Below are 23,167 nucleotides of genomic sequence, written 5' to 3' on the forward strand. Positions count from 1 at the left end.
CCTGCAGTTGCTGCTTCTGCCAGAGTAAGAGGGCAAAGACTGGACTTTGTGTGCATTCCATCTTGTGAAGAAATCTCCAAGGGCTTGATTTAGAGCTTGCCTCCTGTTGTTTGAAGTCTCAGGGACAGCAAAGACTTCTCTCTGGCAGCACCTGGAGTCTCTGGAGAGACTCCTGCTCTGACAAGTGGTGCCCTATCCAGTTCCTGGGCCCTTGCAAGGAAAGTTGGTGGAAATCCACGAAAATCGACTTCGAACCAATGCCGCTGCCGAATCCGGTGACGCCGTCTGCGACCGACTCCGGGATCTTCGCTGGAACGCGCCGACCTTCGCAGGCCGATGCCGCTGAAGTCCGCAACTCCGTAGAAGTCGCCGCACCTCGTCGTGACCAACACCGCTCGAAGTGCGCGGATTCAACGTTTCGCACCAACGCCGTGATCCCCTACTTCGCGCATCGACTTGTTTTCACTCTTCACCAAAGGGTCTACGCGAATCTGTTTCCGGCGCCGCTGGTTTCGGCTTGTTGGGAACGACTCCGTCACAACGCGATGTTAACACCTCATCGAAGCATTTTGTGTTTCTAAGCCCTATTTTTGAGTTTAATCTTTGAAAATTCATAACTTGACTTGTGTATCTCAGATTTTTGTCGTTTTGGTCTTGTTTTGTTTAGATACATATTTCCTATTGTTCTAAACTGGTGTTGTATCATTTTGTAGTGTTTTCCTTAAGTTACTGTGTGCATTGGTACAAATACTTTACACCTAGCACTCTGAAGTTAAGCCTACTGCTCTGCCAAGCTACCTAGGGGGTAAACAGGGATTAGCTGAGGGTGATTCTGTTTTACCCTGACTAGAGCGAGGGTCCTTGCTTGAACAGGGGGTAACCTGACTGTCAACCAAAGACCCCATTTCTAACAACAAAGTTGATTAATTACTTTGGGCAAGTTATCAAAGGGAGATCTCTGTATGGCGGCCTGCGCATATGTAAATTTCCAGCCGTGCCGCAGTGGAAATATCCATCTGGATGTAATTCAACAACTCGAGCGTGGCTTTGCAGCCAATCGTAGCAGTATGTGCTTTCACTCTCTTTACATAGATGCATGGAGGCATATGGGGTCAAATATACCCTTAAAGGTACTAATAGTACCTTTACTAGCATGAGGGTTGGTTGGTTAAGGACTGGTTTTGCAGTATACCGATGGGCAAGGATCTGCCAGGTGGCGGACCAGAGTCCTGCCTCATCTCTTGATGAGCATGTTCCCTCCACCATTTCCACTGACCTATTAAATTGCCTGTCTTTTCCAGGAAATCAGTACATCAGGCCAAGTAAAAGCAAAACACCACCCTGTCTTTCAACTACATTGTTACTCCCAACTTACATCACCGTCATCAAACAACAAACATCTTCTTCTAATTCCACATGTCACTCAAGCATAGCTTGCCCCCCTCTAAAAGGAAAACTGATTGTGCCTTAAAACTGTCCTTCCCATAGTCATCAGGTCTAGAGCAATACAGGCAATAGCAAGTGTAGCAATTTCGGTTTTTATGGAAGCACCCCTAACAAGGGCCAGTATCTTGAGACATTCTGAGCATCCCACATGTATGCCTTAATGCCTCACTACCATTAATGTCTCAACCATATTTTTGAGACGTCTACATCTATCAACACCGCCATAAATGTATCTTGACTGTATGTGCTGAGACAAGATCCTGATAACATAGTTACATTTTAAGTGATTAGGATTCAAATATGCTCACATACATTGTCATTGTCTCCTTTGCAGGTAATGTGTTGTCATCCTCTCATCCTCCTGTAACTAGCTCCTCTGCCTCTCCACTTCCTACATCACAATATGGATGGGCCCTGGCTGATCAGCCCACTTTTTAGGTAATTTTAGGGGTTTTGGCCTATGGGGTGTGAGTAGGTGTAGAAACTGGAAATGAGTGTGTTAGTTTGTAGTCGATGTGTTGTTTAGTATTAGGTTGAGTTTTGGTGTTACGTAGTGTAGTGTGTTAGGTCTTACTATAGTTTGATTACTGTAGCTACGTATAATAGTTGTTGTCATTATGCTAATAATGTTTGTAGTGTTGGCGTGTAGTTAGTATAATCAAAATTAACATGAAATGTTTGCAAATTAATGCCTAATGATGCCACATAGAAATTGTATTGCAGTGTTTTAATAAACGCATGTTTGAAATGTGCCCTCGGGGAGTGGCCACCAATGTATACGATGATTAATGAAATTGACTAATAATGAATTATTAATGTACTAATGTATGATTCTGTATTAGCATTTAGAGTTATAAATTAAGGTTTTGCTGAATTAATCATTAGGACTTAGTTAGCATGAGTCGGGGCCTAGCTGCCGGTCTCATATTAAATGTGTTTTTCTAACGTGCAATGTGCTGACTTGCTGAAGGACATGTAGCTGTACTTTTCCAGAAGCTAGAATATGTGTGTAACCGTAGTAAATTCTTTCTCATGAGACTCAACTTGCTCAAGGAGACATTCTTGCCGAATGCAACAGTGTAAACTTGCAACAGGTACAAGGTCGCCTGAACTGGTAAAGACAATGGAACGAATGACTGAGCCTGAGAGAATAAAAATTTGTACCTGACATTCTACCCGTTAGAGACGTCAATTACAGGAGCCAATAAACTATGTGAGAACTGTTCTAAAGTGACAGTTCTAGTGAGGTGATTACCTGATTATTGGATGGAGATAATGATGCACCAAAAATTTGCCCAATTAGAAATTAGGGGACTGTACAACAAGATTGATATAATCCTTTGACACAAGGAGAAGTCAGCCATAAATGTGCCTTGGCTATTACCTAGACACTTCGTCACTCTGTCTTAAAGGCTTTGTTGTTTAATTCTTCGAACCATCCTTATCTTTGTCCTTCCCGATTCATACTTTTCCTCCTTATGAGGGAAGTGCCCCGTATTGCCTAACCGGCTGAACTTTGCTGTGTTTTCTGGCTGATAGCGAATCAACTGATATCCTGAGGACGAAGACTGACTCTGTATGCTGACCCATTACGGAGGGTAACTATATGATAATGAAATTGGAATTGTCTGTTTGCCTTTCCTTTCTAGGTACCAACTGCTACCTTTTGATAGAGACCATAGTTAGATGTTTTCTAAATTTATGTTGCTAAATTGTTTTGCATGAAGCCCAACATGCCAATGCTAATTCGAGGTTAGTTAAGGAGTTCACTAAAACGGACGCAAATAGACAAATGACTGAATCAATGCTTTCTTGAATACTGCGCTAATGATACTCTGCTAAAGATTCATCCATGTTGACGTTGTGCTTTGTTCTAATGTTTATGATCTTTGCCTTGATGAAATCTTATTCTAGTTGCCACATTGTGACATTGCGGATGTGTCTTCTGGTTTTGAGACTAATAAACTTGCTAGTAGAGTGTAACCAATAGGGAATAAAATATCGTAAATCTTACTAATTTTTGTGTGGTTATTCATGATTGAAGGGTCATGGTGTGATCAAACTTTATTAATGCATTTATCTAGATTGGTTTACTTGACATATTGAAAATTGAGAAAATTATTGACCTAGTGATTTATATGCTGATTAGTTGTCTCATCCTAAGGTGTCTTCAATCAGGGTCAAAAGATTCATTGGCCTAAAACGAGTCCCAGACAAATTAAATTACCTAAGGAGGGATGCAATATCAGTTCTGGTAGCAGAGGACGGTTTAGACCCTTTGGGGCCCTAGGACGAGGGACCATTGTTTTAGGATTGTTTTCGAAATAATGCAAATTGGAGGTATGATGTGCCCCTAAGTCCCAAATGACTTTCCCAGAATCTCGGAGCTTGCCGAAGTGAGTTGGGTATGTTCTCGCCGTTCTAGTGATAGGTATGTGAGAAGTAGAATTTGCTTGCTCAGCTTATGCATATCGCAGGTGAATTGTGAGGTTTGTGAGAATTTAGGTCGGGTAATATTTTAGTAGGAGGAGTGGGCGCACTCCGCAGTGTGAGAGTAGGGAATTCGGCGAACTTCATGTGAGTATGGTGCTTTGTGCTCAAAATTGTCCAAGTGGTTGTTGGTGATGTACGGACCCGGCGTGGTCTAGGACTCCGGAGTATATTGATAAGTATATGAGACACTTGGTTTATGTTGTAATTTGCGCAGTTTAAAAGGTCAATCGGGCGTGGTTGACGAGTCGGGTTTGAGTCAAAGTGTGTGAGTGAAACCTTCGATGGAGATTTGGAAAGTGCACTAGGACGAACCATTGACAAGTCGAGAGTGAAATTTGCTTGCGAGTGCGGGATCTGAGAAGGAGAGAGTAGCGGCGGAGGCTTCAAGTGAAATCTCTGTAAAGTTCTGATGCAATTGTGTTACCCTTCCTGTAGTAAACTGGCAAATTTGAGTTTGTTGTTAAGGTGCTCGCAATATATTGCATTCGTTTTGTGTGGATTTAGAGTGAGGAAGACAAGCCACAAGACTTTGTCAGCCGCAGTGTGTGTGAGGGTGCCGTCATTGGAGCCGCGCTGGGATAGGTAAGCTAGTGAGAAGGGTCAAGCACGGATTTGCAGCCGTCCTTGAGAGGCAATTCTTTGAGAAGGTAGGCAAAGAGTGTTCTGAGAATTAAAGTCACTTCCTGATTCGATTCTAAATAAAATAAAAGACGCAAAAATTAAGTTTTTCAAGGCTTTAAAGAGTGCTTTGAGGAGAGATGCGTACATTACAGCGAGTGTGGGGGAGCCTACACCGCCAGAGGATACTCGGGCGTGTGCCGTAATGGAGGAGAAGGGAGTCGCGGCATGTCATGTTTGGCGTTTCCAGAGAATGGAACCTTTAACATATGGGTTCTAGAGAATTTGCGGAAAGCGTTAAATGAGAAAAAGCCGCCTCTGAGACCAGCTCAGTTTGAGGCATTAGCAATTTGGGATTTAATGGCCATGCGACAGAGGCAACAGAAATTCGAGAGGACAATGAGAAAAGCAGAAAAGACTCTAGCAGAGGCTAGGTGGGATAGTGAGGCCAGGATGTGGAGAAGGGAAATAATAGACAGAGTTAGAATGTTTCCGGCAATAACTCAAGAAGCCGAACCACAGGGAAGAAAGGCAACTTGTAAAACAGACAAGGGGTCTAGTAGGCAAAAGGAGCCTCAGAAGTCCTGGGTAGATGCAGACGATTCGGATGATGATGAGTTTCTCAATCAATTGTTACATGATCGATCACCACCATATGCCATAAATGACAACAGATCGAGTACTAGCGCAGGTCCTGTAAGTTCATCACAGAATCAGGGGATCACAAATACACTACAGGCAAATAATGTTCCGATGCAGAATGGTATCCACTGCACCCGAGACGCAGATATGGTTGCAGCCACCACCAGTTCAGAGGCTTTACCCTGATGTCCCTGTATTAGAGACGGCTACAAATTTGATAGTGCCGCAGGATACATTGTGTACACGAGATCAAAGTTACTGCAGATTGAGCCAACTCCACATTTGCTGCCGCAGCAACAGGTGGTCCCAAATTACACTTCGGTCACAGGACCGCAGTCAGTTACGGCACCTGTAATGAATCAAGCTATGGGAGTTAGTGCCCCACCAGGATTGGGAAATGGACAGGCATTAACTGCTATATCTTTGCCAATTACCGTTGGTCCGCCAGTACCGCTATATGCGCAGGCAAAACCTAGTGTGTGTGACCAAGGAGTAGTGACTCAAGAGGTGATAAGAGGAGGGTTCTCAGGAAGCTCCCAAGGGATGACACCGGGAGAACAGACAGCTGAGAGATCTAGATCCTTGTTGGACTTCAGTCCGATTGGGGTTCCTTTAGAGACAATGAGACAAGCAGGTTTGGGTCTACTGATCCCACAGGTAATGAGTGCAAACACGTCACAAACTCTGATGGTGCAGGCTGGAAATTTCTCGTTACAAAGCTTAACGGCACAACAGTTGACTGAGTGGTTAGACAAGCTTAGCACTCCACAAGCTACTCCGGCGACAGCAGAGCGATCAGAAAGAGAGAAATACCTGAATTTTGTGAGGTTGTGAGTGGAAGCAGCTGAGCTAGTAGAAGGGAGCATGGGAGTGAACAGATTAGAATCTAACACTGAAGCAGAATTAAGATATCTGTGCCCGAAAATAACCAAGGAAGTGAGTAAGGTGCACCAGAGGTTAGCGAACGTGGCAGATAAATACGGCATAGACTTAGACAATACTAAATATCTGAAATGCAGTCATCGGTTAGACTTCGAACCTAAAGATTTTGATCATATGAGATCTACTGGGATGAAGGAACACCTCAAAGAGATACTACAGAGTGCGCAGGTTTGGGGAGCTTTAGAAAAGTGGGAAGGCAGATGGGCGAAGAAGTGAGATAGGAGGAAAAGTGACTGCCTGGAACAGCAACAGGCGAAGGCTGCTCCAGATACGGGAACAATAAAGATGTTACCGATGAGAGAGACAGCTGGAGGGGTTCTAGTTCACGTACCGTGGTATAGAGGTGACATCTTGTCATTCACAAATGATTATCCCAGGTTGAGGGAAAAGCCGATAGAGTGGTACCAGCAAACGGATAGGTTTGTGAAGCTTGCGAAGTGTCTCTGGGAAGACTTGAATACACTGTTTGAGATTATAGTTCCAGCCGATTTGTGGCTTGAGTTCAAGAGGAGTGTGGATTGGCCGACAGCGGAACCACCAAGGGACAGGACTACAGGAGCACCGTCTCCTGAGGTGATGAAGCACTACTATAAGGTGATTGAATTCTTGAAGCAGAAAGTGTCGCCGAAAGTTACTGATTGGCAGAAAATTGATCGAACAGCACAAGAAGGCAAAGAGACTATACATGCTTACTATGAGAGATTGTTAAAGGCATTCAAACACTACAGTGGCACAGAGGTCATAGAACTGAAAGACATGAATCATCTTGTGTTCAGGTTCGTTGAAGGACTGAGGCCAGAGATTAGCCAGATGAGTAAGAATCATTTGATCTGTTGGAAAGCGAAACCGATTGATGAGGTGTTGCAGTACGCGAAATACTGTAGTGATGAGATTGAGTTGAAGCAGAGAAAGCAGAAAGAGAAGGTGATGGTGATGCAAATTAAGGCAGCTCAGGCAGGGATACAGGGAAATGGAGTACAGCAGATGGTGCAGCAACCACAAGGAAATGGAATGTTTCAGCCGCAAACAAGAGGCAGAGGTCGGGGAGGTTTTGTGAGCCGTGGTCCAGTCTTGAATACTGTTGTGGTTCAAAATGACGTGCAAGGGATGAAAAAGATGTCGCCATGCCATGCGTGTGGGGGCGTGGGACACTGGAAGCAGGAATGTCCAATGATGGTGCAGGATGGTTTTGTTCAACAAAGCAATGATGTCAGTGCATTACAAAATGTGAGGGGTCCAAGAAAGAGGGGTCAAAATCCGAGCTTCCAGAATAATATGGTTCAGATGCAGGGTCTCCAGCCTATGCAACAAGTACAAATGCCACGTGTTCAACCAGCGCAGGTGCAGCAAATACAACAGCAGATTCCTGTGGTACCTAGACAGCAAATGCAGTTGCCTTTAGCTCCGATGGGATAGCAACAGATGATGCTTCCTCAACAGGTCACAGGTTAAACAATGAGTCAAAATAATGCAGTACAACAATTCCCATTGCGGGGTGAGAATGGAATAAACGATGAATGCTCGGATGACTGTTCGGATAGTGAGGAGTGCAGGCTTGCAGCGTCCCTAGAAGTAGATCAGAGGGGCCCTTATGTACAAGGAAAGGTGATGGGTCACAAGGTTTCATTCCTGGTTGACACAGGAGCTACACGCTCCACAGTCAGAAGTGCAGAGGTTCCGAAATTGCCCCTTTCAGGGCGTACAATAAAGGTGGTAGGAGTAGCAAACCAGCTCCTGACTAATCCAATTACAGATCAGGTCCAAGTTGAGATTGGTACCTTTCAGGGATTACATAGGTTTGTAGTCTGTGATTCAAGTCCTGTGTCCCTACTGGGGAGAGACTTGCTGTGCAAGACAAGGGGGGTCATTACAACATTGGCGGTAAAAGCCGCTTACCGCCGTGCAGAAGATGGCCAACATACCGCCGCGGGCGCGGAATTCCACCACAGTCATTATGACCCACAGGTCGGAATCCGCCAAAATTTAGACACCCACGCAAGTCTGCCACACCAAAGGTCAGTGACAAACTGCCGAAAACAAAACCTCCACCGTCACGCCAACAGGAATGCGCCCACACTATCACGACCCACGAATCCACGCAGCGGTCTTTCAACCGCGGTATTCATTGGCGGTACACACTGCCGTGCTCAAAATACACACACTCTTACAAAACACATCAACATTGGACAATTCAAAATACACACACCTGATACACATACACACACCACTCCCACATACCCAATACAATATAAAACACACACCTACATCACCCACCAACCCCTACGACAACAACTGCTACTGAAGGCCACAGAGAGACACCACCATCTACAAACGAGCATCCACAGGCATTCAACACCATCACCCACATAACATCCACCCACCTCACACAACACACCACTAAATATCACCCCACACATCACAACACACACCAACCCACACATCACCCACACCACCCCATGGCACGGCAAAGACACCCGAGGTTCTCTTAGGAGGAACTCAGGGTCATGGTGGAGGAAATCATCCGGGTAGAGCCACAGCTATTCGGATCACAGGTGCAGCACACCTCCATAGCTAGGAAGATGGAGCTATGGGTAAGAATCGTGGAGAGGGTCAATGCAGTGGGACAGCACCCAAGAAATATGGATGACATCAGGAAGAGGTGGAACGACCTACTGGGGAAGGTGCGTTCCGTGGTCTCAAGACACCACATCGCAGTACAGAGGACTGGCGGCGGGCCCCCACCTCCTCCCCCACAACTAACAACATGGGAGGAGCAGGTCTTGGCTATTGTGCATCCTGAGGGCCTCGCAGGAGTAGCTGGAGGAATGGACTCTGGTAAGTCAAATCTTCACTATTATATCTCCCACCCTACCTGCATGCCATCACATACCCCCACCCTCGCCCTCACCCCCATCACTACTACTCCTCACAAATGTCCCAATATCACAAACCACCCATCCCAACACCAAGCCCTGCATGCAACACCAAAGCATAGACACCCATCACCAAAGCATGTCCACTACAGATGCCCATACACCCCCTAAACCATCATCACACAAGGTCCCACACAGGAATGCAAGCACTGGGGTACACGGTCAACCACCCATTGCATACCATGGCACACACAGATGCAATAATCATGCTTTTAAACCCCTGCAGGACCCCTACCCAACATCACCGGACAGGAGGGTCCAGACATGTCCACACCACCCACAGAAGAGGCCCACAGTGATGACAGCAGCTCTGTCCAACTGGATCTAGACAACCAGCCCGGCCCATCTGGGACCTCGGGACAGTTGTGTTCCCCTCACACAGTCACAGGCCACCACAGAGCTTCCCCCTCTGGAAACACCAGCACAGCACCCACCCAGCGGGCCCATACCTCTGTCCCAAGGACACGTCAATCAGCAGTGTGTTCACCACTACAGGGAACCCAGGCTAACCCACCACCCCAACAACAACAGGGACCTGGGGGCAGTGGCTGTGGGCACACCGTTCAGGGGACAGAGGCCCAGGGAAACAGGGGAACTGGGAGGGCTTTTGTGCGACAGGGGGAGGACAGGCCCAGGGAACCCACTCTCCACGAGGCCCTCTCCAACATCATGGGAGCCTACCATCATTCCCAGGAGACAATGGCAACAGTACTGGCCAAGTTTCAGGAGATCCAGCGGCTGCAGGAGGAACAGTATTTGGGCTTCAGGGAGGAACTCAAATCCATCTATTCCACCCTGTGCACTTTGTAGGGGTGCTGAAGGAAGTCCTCAACACCAGGAGGGACAATGTGGCACAAGGGGCCCCTGACACTAGCCTGGACGATGAACTGCCCACCACCTCTGCCGGCGCTAGTGGACAGGAGGCACAGCCACAGGACCGCCACACCAGCACCCCATCCCCTGCAGAGGGAGAACCACCCCGCAAACGGTCCCTGAGATCCAGACAAAGACAGAGAACGATGCCAAGACCCCCGCCAAGAAATAAGACCACCCTGATTGTCATACTTTTGTCCCACTTTGTCACCCTGTCCATCCTCAAACTGCCCCAGCTCCACTTCCTATGCCCCTTTGGACAATGCACCTGTGAGACTAATAGACTGGATTCTGCCATGGACATTCCACCACCATCACCCCTCACCATTTTACAACCCCCTCAAATATTGAGCACTTAAATAAACACCCTTAAAGCACAAAACAATCTGGAGTCTGTCTGTGATTTCAAATTAGTGTATTAGCAATTACAGTGACAAAATGCTCTTTCAAATGTAATGTCAACATACCTATGTCACACAGCTCTAGTCCATGAGGAAACAAAGCAGATGTCACACAGTGGGACCCACATCTGTGAAATCATAAGCGAAAGTGACAACTCAGTGACCATACACTGGGTGAAAAGGACAGACAGTAGAGAGGTAGTAGTTTTAAAGTACATGTAGCAGGCAGGTTTGTCTTCTTACCTGTGTCTCACTGGAAGTATTGCAGGATCACCGAGTTCCTGTTGTCGATGTCCTTTTCTTCTGCTTCCTCGTCTTCACTGTCCACAGGCTCCACAGCTGCCACAACGCCTCCATCTGGACCATCCTCCTGCAGAAAAGGCACCTGTCGTCGCAAAGCCAAGTTGTGAAGCATACAGCAGGCCACGATGATCTGGCACACTTTCTTTGGTGAGTAGAATAGGGATCCACCTGTCATATGTAGGCACCGGAACCTGGCCTTCAGGAGGCCAAAGGTCCACTCTATAATCCTTCTAGTTCGCCCATGGGCCTCATTGTAGCATTCCTCTGCCCTTGTCCTGGGATTCCTCACTGGGGTCAGTAGCCATGACAGGTTGGGGTAACCATAGTCACCTGCAAATGGGGAGGGACAACTGTTAGACACACACTAACTCTTAGGGACATCCCCAGAACCAGACAACTATTCCCACTGATTTGGGTCCAGGTGCTCACCTAATAGCCACACCCGGTGCCTCTGTAGTTGCCCCATCACATACGGGATGCTGCTATTCCGCAGGATGTAAGCGTCATGCACTGAGCCAGGGAATTTTGCATTAACATGGGAGATTTACTGGTCTGCCAAACACACCATCTGCACATTCATCGAATGGTAACTCTTCCGGTTTCTGTACACCTGTTCACTCCTGCGGGGGGGACCAAGGCCACATGTGTCCCATCAGTGGCACCTATGATGTTAGGGATATGTTCCAGAGCATAGAAGGCACCTTTCACTGTAGGCAAATCCTCCACCTGAGGGAAAACGATGTACCTCCGCATGTGTTTCAGCAGGGCAGACAACACTCTGGACAACACCATTGGAAAACATAGGCTGGGACATCCCTGATGCTATGGCCACTGTTGTTTGAAAAGACCCACTTGCTAGGAAATGGAGTACTGACAGCACCTACACTTGAGGGGGGATTCCTGTTGGATGGCGATTGCTGACATCAGGTCTGGCTCCAACTGGGCACACAGTTCCTGGATTGTGGCACGATCAAGCCTGTAGGTGATGATCACATGTCTTTCCTCCATTGTCGACAGGCCCACCAGCGGTCTGTACACCAGAGGATGCCGCCATCTCCTCACATGCCCCAGCGGACGGTGCCTATGGAGGAGAACAGCGAGCACAGAGTCAACCAACTCTGAGGTACGTAAACACAGCTTACTCCGAAAACTATTCACAAACAGAATTTTGCCTGTATGAGTGTTTAGCCAAGGCCTAGGTATGTGTGACGCAGTCAAAAATAAAGCCATGTGGGCCCCTGAACAGGCGGCTGCCTTACCTGTAAAGTGGGACAATGGGATATGAGGTTACTGCACTGGCATTGTACACCGTTGCGGTAGGCGGTCGAAGATCGCGGCGCAATTCTGCATTGGTTAACATTGGATCCTATGGGTCCCAGGAGCCAATGACGATGTACGCCGGCGGTAACGGTACGCACCGCCACAGACGTGACCGCCATTTTCTCACTGTTCAATCACTCGATACCTGATCTTCGACAGGAGAGGACCTACACTGCAAGTGCTGCTGTGACCTCAGTCTGGAAGAGACAATGGCTCGTGTGTCTGGGGAAAGGGCCCCTGCCTTTGGCACGGAGGAGTTGGAGAAACTCGTGGATGGGGTCCTCCCCCAGTACATGCGACTCTATGGTCCTCCAGACAAACAGGTAAGTACACCGTTACCATGCTGTATGGGCAATGCCTGTGTGGGGTGGGGTGGTTGAAAGATAGGGGGGGAGAATGAGGCGTGCATGAAACGACGGTGAGTGCATGTGCCACATGGCAAGGGTAGGTATGCGGGCCAATGACTGTGACAGTGCAGTTGGTAATTACTTCTCTTTTTCCCCTGTACAATTCCTGTAGGTCAGCGCCCACCAGAAGAAGGATATTTGGCATCCCATCGCCAAGGAAGTACGAACCATGGGGGTCTACCACAGACAGAGCACCCACAGCCGGAAAAGATGGGAGGACATTCGCCGCTGAAGCAAGAAGACGGCGGAGGCCCAGCTGGGGATGGCCTCCCAAAGTGGGAGGGGTGCCCGTCGCACCATGACCCCACTGATGTTCAGGATCCTGGCGGTGGCGTACCCGGAGTTGGATGGGCGCTTGAGGCATCACAGCAGCAACAAGGGGGTGAGTACACTGTCATTCAGCAGATTCAGCGCGCATTGGAAGTGTCTGGGTGGGGGAGGTGGGCTGTGGGTTCCCCTAGGCCAGGGTGAGTTTGCTAGTTAAGTCCCCTTTTTCAGGCAGTCCCTGTGGCACCCCACCCCACCTGGGTACAGTGCCAACTACACCTAGTCAGGCTCCTGTGACATCCATGTGTGCAGAAATCGGCCACCGGCTTGTAAGCCATGTCCCAGGGATTGAATAGTGGACCCCAAGTGCGCGGCGTAGTGCAGGGGGCTTCTGTGTCTGTCGTGTCCGCCAACAGTAGCAGTTTTGCATGCACTCAACATGTCTTTCTTCTGTCTTACCGCCCTTTTTGTGGTCTCCCTGTACTTGTGTGCATTAGCATCTTCAGGCGGAGGAGCAGTGGCACCGGAGCAGGAGGGAGCTGCATCCCACATGGCCCTGGAGGGCGACACTACAGACTCTGAATCCACCAGTGGGACGGAGGGCGAGGGGAGCTCCATGGCAAGGATAGGAGCTGAGACCAGTGATACAGACTTCTCCTCTGATGGGAGCTCCCTTCCGGTGGCGGCCCCATCTGTGCCCCGCATCTACAGGTACAGCCGCCACCCCCCCTGCCAGCACCGCCCTCCCAGCAGCCCCTCAGCCTTTGCCCCGTGCCCGCTCACCCAGGAGGGTGGGCATCACCTTCGCACCTGCCCCAGTCACCCCTGCTGCCCTCAGCGAAGAGGCCGTTGACCTCCTCAGGTCCCTCACTGTTGGGCAGTCTACCATTTTGAATGACATCCGGGGTGTAGAGAGGCAGTTGCAACAAACCAATGCATTCCTGGAGGGCATTCATTCTGGTCAGGCAGCCCTTCAGTGAGCTTTTCAGACTCTGGCTTCAGCACTGATGGCAGCCATTGTCCCTGTCTCTAGCCTCCCCCCTCCAACTTCCTCCACCCGGACCCACACCCCTGTACCTCAGCCTATCCCAAGCACACCATCAGACCAGCATGCACACACCTCAACACACAAAGGAAGCTCTGGCAAACATAAGCACCACACATCCCACAGGCACTCACACAAGCATCATACACATGCATACACACCAACATCCACTGCCTCCACTGTGTCCCCCTCCTCCTCGTCTCCCTCCTCCCTCCCTGTCTCGTCTCCACTCACACCTGCATGCACTACATCTTCAGCCACTACGTCCATCACCAGGACACCCACCACTACACCCGCTCACATGCAGTCACCACCCCCACTACCATTCACACATCCCCTGTGCCCTCTCCCAGTGTGTCTGTGAAGCCATCTCCCAAGGTACACAAACGCAGCCACACACCCACCCAACAGTAACCTCACGACAGCCTCCAGCCCATGCACCTTCACCCAAAGTCAGCAAGCGTACACCTCCTACAACCACAACCTCTTCCTCCACTCCCAAACCCCCTCCAGCTACCAGTCCCAGTGTTCCTAAGAAACTTTTCCTGTCCAGCCTTGACCTCTTTCCCTCACCTCCCCCACCCCGTCAGTCTCCTAGGGCCCGACTCTCCAGGTCCCAACCTGGCACCTCAGCCACAACATCGGCGGGACCAGTGGTACCAGTAGTCCCCGGAATATGGAGTGCACCAGGCAGCGGGGCAGGCAGTGTGGCAAGGAGCCACAGCACGCACAGTCCCCCACCTGTCAAGCATCAAAAGTTGGACAGTGCCCGGAGGGAGAGGGGAAAGACACCAGCCACCAAAGCCGCTCCCAGGGGTACAGTTGAGATTGTGGAGACAGCTGCGACACCATCCAAGGTGGGGAAGGGGCACAAGAAAAACGGCAAATCTGGGAAGATCAGCACAGTGGACAAGACCGCCAGCAGCAGCTCTGCTGCCCAGGAGGTGACCGCCAGCAGCCACACTGCCCCAGACAGGATCGCCAGCAGCAGCCCCGCTGCCCAGGAGGCGACCACCACCGGCCACACTGCTCCAGACAGGACCGCCAGCAGCAGCCCCGCTCCCCAGGAGGCGACCGCCAGCAGCCCTACTGCCACAGACAGGACCGCCAGCAGCAGCCCCTCTGCCCAGGAGGTGACCGCCAGCAGCCACACTGCCCCAAACAGGACCGCCAGCAGCAGTCCCGCTGCCCAGGAGGCGACCACTAGCAGCCCCACTGCCACAGACAGGACCGCCAGCAGCTGAACCGCTGCCAAGGACACCGCCGCCACAAGCACCATTGCCAAGGACACCACCGCCACAAGCACCGCTGCCAAGGACCACCGCCAACACAAGCATTGCTTCCGAGGACACCGCCGCCACAAGCACCACTGCCACGGACACTGCCGCCACAGGCACCGCTGCCAAGGACTCCCCCGCCACAAGCACCGCTATCAAGGACACTGCCGCCACAAGCACCGCAGGCCCATGAGAGCAAAAAACTCTGATGCTACTGAGGCCGCCACAAGCAGGATGAAGCACTCTGGGCACAAGGCCCCCTCCAGAACCAGTGGAGATTGTCATCCACTACCTCAGTCCTTGACAGGATGAAGCACTCTGGGCACAAGGCCCCCTCCAGGACCAGTGGAGATTGACATCCACTTGAGAGACTGTGGCTTTCCACTCCCCAGGATTGAACAGTGGGCAAACCACCCACTGTAGAGACTTGAGAGACTGTGGCTTTGCACTCCCCAGGATATAGCAGTGGGCAAACCACCCACTGTAGAGACTTGAGAGACTGTGGCTTTGCACTCCCCAGGATTGAACAGTGGGCAAACCACTCACTGTAGAGACTTGAGAGACTGTGGCTTTGCACTCCCCAGGATTGAACAGTGGGCATGGGACCCCCTCGTGGATTTGACGTTGTGCACTCAACCGGCTGAGGTGCCCCTCCTTCCCTTCCCCTTGAGGTGCCTGATTTACTTCTATCTGATGCCCCTGCAGTGTTCTCTCAGTCTTGTTTGGGTATCTTGTGTGGGCCTCGCCCGTGCCTTTTGGGCCTAGTGATCCACGGACTATGATGGTGGACTCCCTTGGACTTGTGTTCTTGGTGTATATAATTGTATATAGTATAAATGTATATATTTGTAAATATTTTTGATGTATGTAATTGAAAATATCACTCTTTTCCTTTTGTCCTTGCATTCTTCCAGGGGGGGTTGGGGGATGTAACCCTGATGTATCAATATGTATTAGTGTGTGTGTTGTAGTGGGTGAGAGTGTGGGTGTTGCGTGTGTGTGTCACTGTTTTTTCCCTCCCCCTCCCCTGTGTCGTAGGTGCAGTACTCACCGTTGTCTTTGCCGCCGGCGTTCGTGCTCCTGGTAGAGGAGCAGGAAGATAAAGGCTGGCAGAATCTGGAGCTCGGGTTCCATGGCGTCCTGGTTCCTCGTGGGGTGTATAGAGGTGAGCATTTTCCCTTCGAAGTCCTGTTTCCGCCGTGTTTTTGTTCGCGGTGAATCCTCCCCGGAAAAGGTGGTGGATTGGTGGGTTGTAATACTGCGGGCGGTACATTGTCTCCTGCCTGTCTGTTGGCGGTTACCGCCACGGTATTTGTTTGTACCGCCGTGGGGGTCTGAATGTTAAAGTGGCTGTCTATGTTGGTGGTTTCCGCCACGGTCATAATTCAATTTTTTTGACCGCCGGCCTGTTGGTGGTCTTACCGCCGCTTTAACACCTACCGCCAGGGTTGTAATGACCACCAAGGTGTTCAATCACCTGTTCCAATGAGGGAATTGAGGTGCAGACAAACAGTGATGATGAAGGAGACGATGGCCACATCTCAGAGCCAGAGACTGAGACCACAGATGAGGAGTAACCTTTGATAAGCTTTTTTCCGATGTTCACAGTGACTGATTTGCCAACCGAATTACAGGGAACAGTCACCGAGAAGGTGTGGGACTTGACAGGAAAGGAAGTGGGACTGATAAAAGGAGTGGAACCAGTCAAGGTAGAGGTGAAGCCAAATGCCGTGTTTTCCCAGGTACCGCAGTATCACATGGCACAAGACGTCCTTATACAGGTGACACAGATAATTGCAGACTTTGTGAAGCAAGGGGTCTTAAAAGAAGTGATGAGCAGCCCATGTAATTCGCCAATAATGGGATTCAGAAAGCCTTGTGGGAAAGTTTGAATTGTCCAAGACCTGAGAAAAATTAATGAGATAGTGGTAAAATGCTGCCCCATAGTGTCAAATCCAGCCGTGATCATGTTTCAGGTTCCATGTAATGCAGAGTGGTTCACAGTTGTGGACTTGTCCCAAACGTTCTTTTCTGTGCCTCTTCATGAGGACAGCCAATTTCTCTTTAGTTTCAAATTCCTGGACAAGGTTTACAGTTGGTGTCGAATTCCTCAAGGGTTTTCAGAATCGCCTTCTATCTTCAATCAGATATTGAAGAAGGACTTGGAAGCATTGGAACTGACTTTTAATTAAACTCTAGTCCAGTACATTGATGATTTGTTGATTGCGTCCAAAACGAAAGATGACTGCAGGTATGATACTATTGCCTTACTGAATCATTTGGGAAAGAACAAACATAAAGTGTCCCCAAAGAAGCTACAGTACTGTCAGAAAGAGGTGAAGTACTTTGGCCACCTGATTGAGAAGGGGGCAAGGAGAATATCCAAAGAAATAGTGACAGCCATTTTACAGATGAGTCCCCTGACATCCAAGAGAGACGTGAGGATGTTTTTGGGAATGGTAGGCTACTGTCGCCATTGGATTCCCAACTTCTCGATTATCTCTAAGCCTTTGGTGAGGTTTACTGTAGGATGGCCCAGATACCCTAACTATGTCTGAGAAGAGATGAGGGTATTCAGTGAACTGAGAGAGTGCATGTGCATGGCTCCAGCATTAGGTATGCCTGACTACACAAAGCCTTTTGTACTGTTTTGTCATTAACGTGATGCTTGTTCTTTGTCTGTCCTGACACAGGTCCATAGAGGTGAAAACCGCCTGGTAGCATATTTTTCTGCTACTTTGGACCCAGTCGCAGCAGCTTTTCCGGGTTGTCGGCGTGCAGTTGCAGCAGTTGGTCAAAGCCTTACTCAATGTGAAGGCATAGTGATGGGACATCCCTTAACAGAAATGGTCTCACACTCAGTCGAAATACTACTCACCCGAACCAAGATGCAGCACATGACAAATACTCGTCTGACAAAATATGAAACTATTATACTGGGGTCACCTAATGTATCATTGAAACGCTGTACTGTGTTAAACCCAGCAACTTTGCTTCCCAATGAAAATACAGATGTTGATGAGGCTGAGGAAGTAGAACATGATTGCCTTGAGTTAATAGAACTGTGCACCAAACCGAGACCTGACATTAAAGATACTCAATTGGAGGAGAATGATTACATTATCTTTGTTGATGGTTCATGCCTGAGAGACTCAGTAGGAGTACTGGGAGCCGGATATGCTGTGTGTACAAAATCACCGGTATCCTGGAAGCATCTTGGCTCGAGAGAGTGTATTCTGCTCAAGTGGCTGAATTGGTTGCTCTTACTAGGGCATGCCATGCCGCTGACAAACTAAAATTGACTATCTATACTGACAGCAGATATGGATTTGGAATTGTTCATGATTTTGGCCAGTTGTGGTCACAGAGGGGTTTGATGACCTCTTCTGGTTCTCCAGTGAAAAATGGTGAAAGAATTAAGGAGTTGTTGCACGCGATTCAGTTACCTCTTGAAATTGCTGTGGTGAAATACAGCGCTCATGTGAAATCACAAGACTTTGTGTCAATGGGAAACGGATATGCAGATCAAGTCGCAAGGTTTCGTGCACTGAACTGTATATCGTTCAAGGATCAGTGGGAATTGTTACCTGAAACTGAAAATGAAACATGCACAGGTTATGCATTGAGGGTTGTTGACACAATGGAAGAGTTAAAATTGTTGCAGGGACGTGCCAGCAGAGAAGAGAAACGTTCTTGGCTTAAAATGCAATGTGTACAAAGACCTGATGTTTGTGGGTTTCAGATGAGGGGGAAATAGTTTTGCCAAACAGTCACTTGTCACAGTTTGCAAGGTTTTACCACTGGCAAGCACATATTGGGAGAGATGCCATGATCAGGTTGTTCAAAATCGATTGGTTCAATCCAAAATTTAGACAAGCCGCAGAAGCAATCTGTCACAGGTGCATCACCTGTCAGCAGATGAATGCGGGGAAAGGGACCGTGGTGAATTTGAGCCACATTGGGAGAGCCGGAGGTCCATTTAGCAGGATGCAGATGGATTTTATTGAGATGCCTGTGTGTGGAGGTCTGAGGTACGTGTTGGTGATTGTGTGCATCTTTAGTCACTGGATTGAAGCTTACCTTACACGTAGGAATGACAGTCTCACAGTAGCGAAGTTGCTGCTTAGGGAATTGATACTACATTTCGGGTTCCCCATCTCTTTAGAATCAGATAGAGGAAATCACTTCAACAATGAGGTGGTTAAGCTCTTGTGTGCCTCACTGAACATTGAACAGAAGTTGCATTGTAGCTACCGTCCTGAAGCCTCAGGACTAGTGGAGCGGATGAATGGTACCTTGAAGTCGAGAATGGCAAAAATGTGCGCAGCTACAAATCTGAAATGGCCAGATGCATTGCCCTTAGTGCTAATGTCAATGAGAAATACACCTCACAAGAAAACAGGACTGTCTCCTCATGAAATTCTCATGGGCCGAGCTATGAGATTGCCCGCAGTGCTTGCAAATGCTCTTGTGATTATCACAGATGATATGGTGTTGGACTACTGCAAGGGTCTGGCTGACGTGGTCCGCTCTTTCTCTTACCAGGTGGAAGCAACCACACTGCCACCGATAAAGTTCCAGGTCACAATCTGAAAGCCGTTGACTGGGTTGTTGTCAAGAAACACGTGAGGAAGTCTTGTTTAGAGCCACGTTGGAAGGGGCCATATCAAGTGATACTGACAACTACTACTGCTGTGAAATGTGCGGGAATTCCAAACTGGATCCATGCCAGTCACACAAAGAAGGTGACGTGTCCAACTGATGAGGAAATTGAGTTGTCGAAATTAACAGCTACAGCGAAGGAAGCCTCAGGGCCGGAGAGTAATCAAAGGGGAACTGAGACTGAAGGAGAGCACGTTGAGGACGGCTTGGTCACTCAAACAGCAAACAAGATCCAAAAGAGTGACGGTGAGCCTATCTCAACTGAGGCACCAGGAGGACCGACCCAAAGAGAGGTTCTTCCAGAAGCAGACGGACACAGGTTTAAAGTTGAACCCCTGACAGACCTAGAAGGCGAAGGAGTTGAGGCGGAAGATAGTCAAAGTGTTCAGACTCCTCCGGAGCCACTTGCAGATCTAGCAAGAGAAAGCACCATAGCACAAGAGGAGGGCATTGAACAGCAACCTGAAAAGCAGGACGGAAACAGAACATTGAGAGGAGATAAGTGGCCATAATCGCAAACTGGAAAAGGGAAAGTGGTCAGCAATGAAACAACAGAGGAAGAGATCGATACCACAAGGAAGGAAGATCTGAGTGAAGGAGAATTGCAGGGTGACCGCAAGTTGAAAAGAAAGAAAATAGCAAACAGAAGATACGCAGGTCCTGAATGGGCTTATGCAACGTCAGCCGAGTGGCAACAAGAGTTCTTGGCATTTTGTTTTGATCGTGAAGTCCCAGGTCAATATTATGGTACCTGAAGTTGGCTACAAATAAAAGAGACTGTGTTAAGCTAAAATTGAATAAAGGGAAACCTCAGAAAAGAGACTGATAAATTAATGAATGTGACATTGCTAACCTGAATTGACTTTTGAAAAACCCAATTGTGACAAGCTGCTAACTGGATTGACAAAAGACCCTGGGAGTGAATGAAAAAGCTATAAATACTTGCTGGAAAAAGACTTTTGCATAAGCTTTGTGGAGAAAAGAGTTATTAATCATCCTCCTATTAGTTGATTACGTTTGTAGTACTTTACTTTCTGATTCTTTACAGATCATGCCTAGGTCAGGAGTTGATGTTGAGGGGAATACGCGCTGTAAATATTTGGGTATTGCTCTGGGTGTTGTGTGTGTGATATTCATTATAGCCTTGTTTGTGGAAATGCGATTGGTGGATGAGAGTGAAGCTAACAATGCTGCAGTTTCTGAGACTGCTACACTAACACCGTGGGATAAGTTTGAACAAGATACAAAGTACTTGTATGACGAAACTAATACATAAGGGGAGCTGTCTACTAATGTTTTCTATCACTTGCTGAGTGAGTATGTTGACACTATGGGTGCAAAGTCTTGTTACGTGTGTACACAAATTCATCTTGCAGTCCAAGAGGGAGTTACATATTACAGCTTGCCATTAACTTACGGGATTAGTTGTAGTTTGCTACTAACGCGTTTCTATAATCAAGAAGAAGTGCAATATTTTTACTCAAACTATGATTTAGTATTCTCTTATGTGCCTTTCATAGAAGATTTGAATAGTGTGGCTAAGTATTATGCTATAAAGCTGGTTAAAGGATTCTTTGAGCCTAGAACAACAAATAGTGCTTAATATGCGCACCACAATAATTTGACATGCTTGCTTACATCTGTAGAAAATAACTTTCTACATCACACTGAAGATAGAAGGATCTATGGGAAGTTGGTTTAGTGGTCTTTGGCATGGGTTCTTGGGAAAATTAATACAGGGAATAGTAATTGTTTTGGCTTTTTTATTTGGGTTATGGATACTCAACAAAATATGGGAGAGAAGTAAAGTAAAATGGACAAAATATAAAGCGAGGAGGGAGGAAAAGAAAAGGGAGAAAATGTTCAGAGCTAAATACGAAAAGGCAAAGCAGAAAGAGGAAATCGAAATGAAGGAATTGACAAGGTAAAGGATTGTTAAAGAATGGATCTGTGTGATGACAAGTGTCATCAGAGGAGGGATTGTTGGAGTGTAGTTAGTATAATCAAAATTAACATGAAAAGTTTGCAAATTAATGCCTAATGATGCTGCATAGAAATTGTATTGCTGTGTTTTACTAAACGTGTGTTTGAAATGTGCCCTCAGGGGGGGTGGCCACCAATGTATACGATGATTAATGAAATTGACTAATAATGAATTATTAATGTACTAATGTATGATTCTGTATTAGCATTTAGAGTTATAAATTAAGGTTTTGCTGAATTAATCATTAGGCCTTAGTTAGCATGAGTCGGGGCCTAGCTGCCAGTCTCATATTAAATGTGTTTTTCCAATGTGCAATGTGCTGACTTGCTGAAGGACATGTAGCTGTACTTTTCCAGAAGCTAGGAGATGTGTAACCGTAGTAAATTCTTTCTCATGAGACTCGACTTGCTCAAGGAAACATTCTTGCCGAATGCAACAGTATAAAAAAAATTTGTACCTGACATTCTACCCTTTAGAGACGTCAATTACAGGAGCCAATAAACTACGTGAGAACTGTTCTAAAGTGACAATTCTAGTGAGGTGATTACCTGATTATTGGATGGAAATAATGATGCACCAAAAATTTGCCCAATTAGAAATTAGGGGACTGTACAACAAGATTGATATAATCCGTTGACACAAGGAGAAATCTGCGATTACGTACCTTTGCTATTACCTAGACACTTCGTCACTCTGTCTTAACGACGTTGTTGTTTAATTCTTCGAACCATCCTTATCTTTGTCCTTCCCGATTCATACTTTTCCTCCTTATGAGGGAAGTGCCCCGTATTGCCTGTCCTGCTGAACTTTGCTGTGTTTCCTGGCTGATGGAGAATCAACTGATGTCCTGAGGATGAAGGCTGACTCTGTATGCTGACCCATTACAGAGGGTAACTATATGATAATGAAATTTTAATTGTCTGTTTGCCTTTCCTTTCTAGGTACCAACTGCTACCTTTTGATAGAGACCATACTTAGATGTTTTTGAAATTTGTGTTGCTAAATTGTTTTGCATGAAGCCTAACATGCCAATGCTAATTCGAGGTTAGTTAAGGAGTTCACTAAAACGGACGCAAATAGACAAATGACTGAATCAATGCTTTGTTGAATAATGCGCTAATAATACTCTGCTGAAGATTAATCCATGTTGATGTCATGCTTTGTTCTAATGTTTATGATCTTTGCCTTGATGAAATCTTATTCTAGTTGCCACATTGTGACATTGCTGATGTGTCTTCTGGTTTTGAGACTAATAAACTTGCTAGTAGAGTGTAACCAAAATTGAATAAAATATCGTAAGTCTTACTAATCTTTGTGTGGTTATTCGTGGTTGAAGGGTCATGGCATGATCAAACTTTATTAATGCATTTATATAGACTGGTTTACTTGACATATTGAGTATTGAGAAAATTATTGACCTAGTGATTTATATGCTGATTAGTTGTCTCGTCCTGAGGTGTCTCCAATCAGGGTCAAAAGATTCATTGGCCTAAAACGAGTCCCAGACAAATTAAATTACCTAAGACGGGACACGTTATCAGTTCTGCATTGGTA

At 47.4% G+C, this 23,167-nt stretch overlaps 1 long non-coding RNA gene across 1 annotated transcript in view; it reads left to right on the plus strand.

Annotated features, from left to right (window-relative positions):
* Window positions 1–22,951, plus strand: part of LOC138282848 (uncharacterized) — a 50,517-nt gene extending 27,566 nt beyond the window's left edge. Inside the window, exons 2-3 of the long non-coding RNA XR_011201011.1 lie at window positions 1,781–1,884; window positions 17,661–22,951. This is a non-coding gene — a long non-coding RNA (uncharacterized lncRNA). The remainder of the gene's footprint in view (window positions 1–1,780; window positions 1,885–17,660) is intronic.
* The last annotated feature ends 216 nt before the right edge of the window (window positions 22,952–23,167 follow it).

This window comes from Pleurodeles waltl, chromosome 2_2 (assembly GCF_031143425.1).
Source record: "Pleurodeles waltl isolate 20211129_DDA chromosome 2_2, aPleWal1.hap1.20221129, whole genome shotgun sequence".
NCBI lineage: Eukaryota > Metazoa > Chordata > Amphibia > Caudata > Salamandridae > Pleurodeles > Pleurodeles waltl.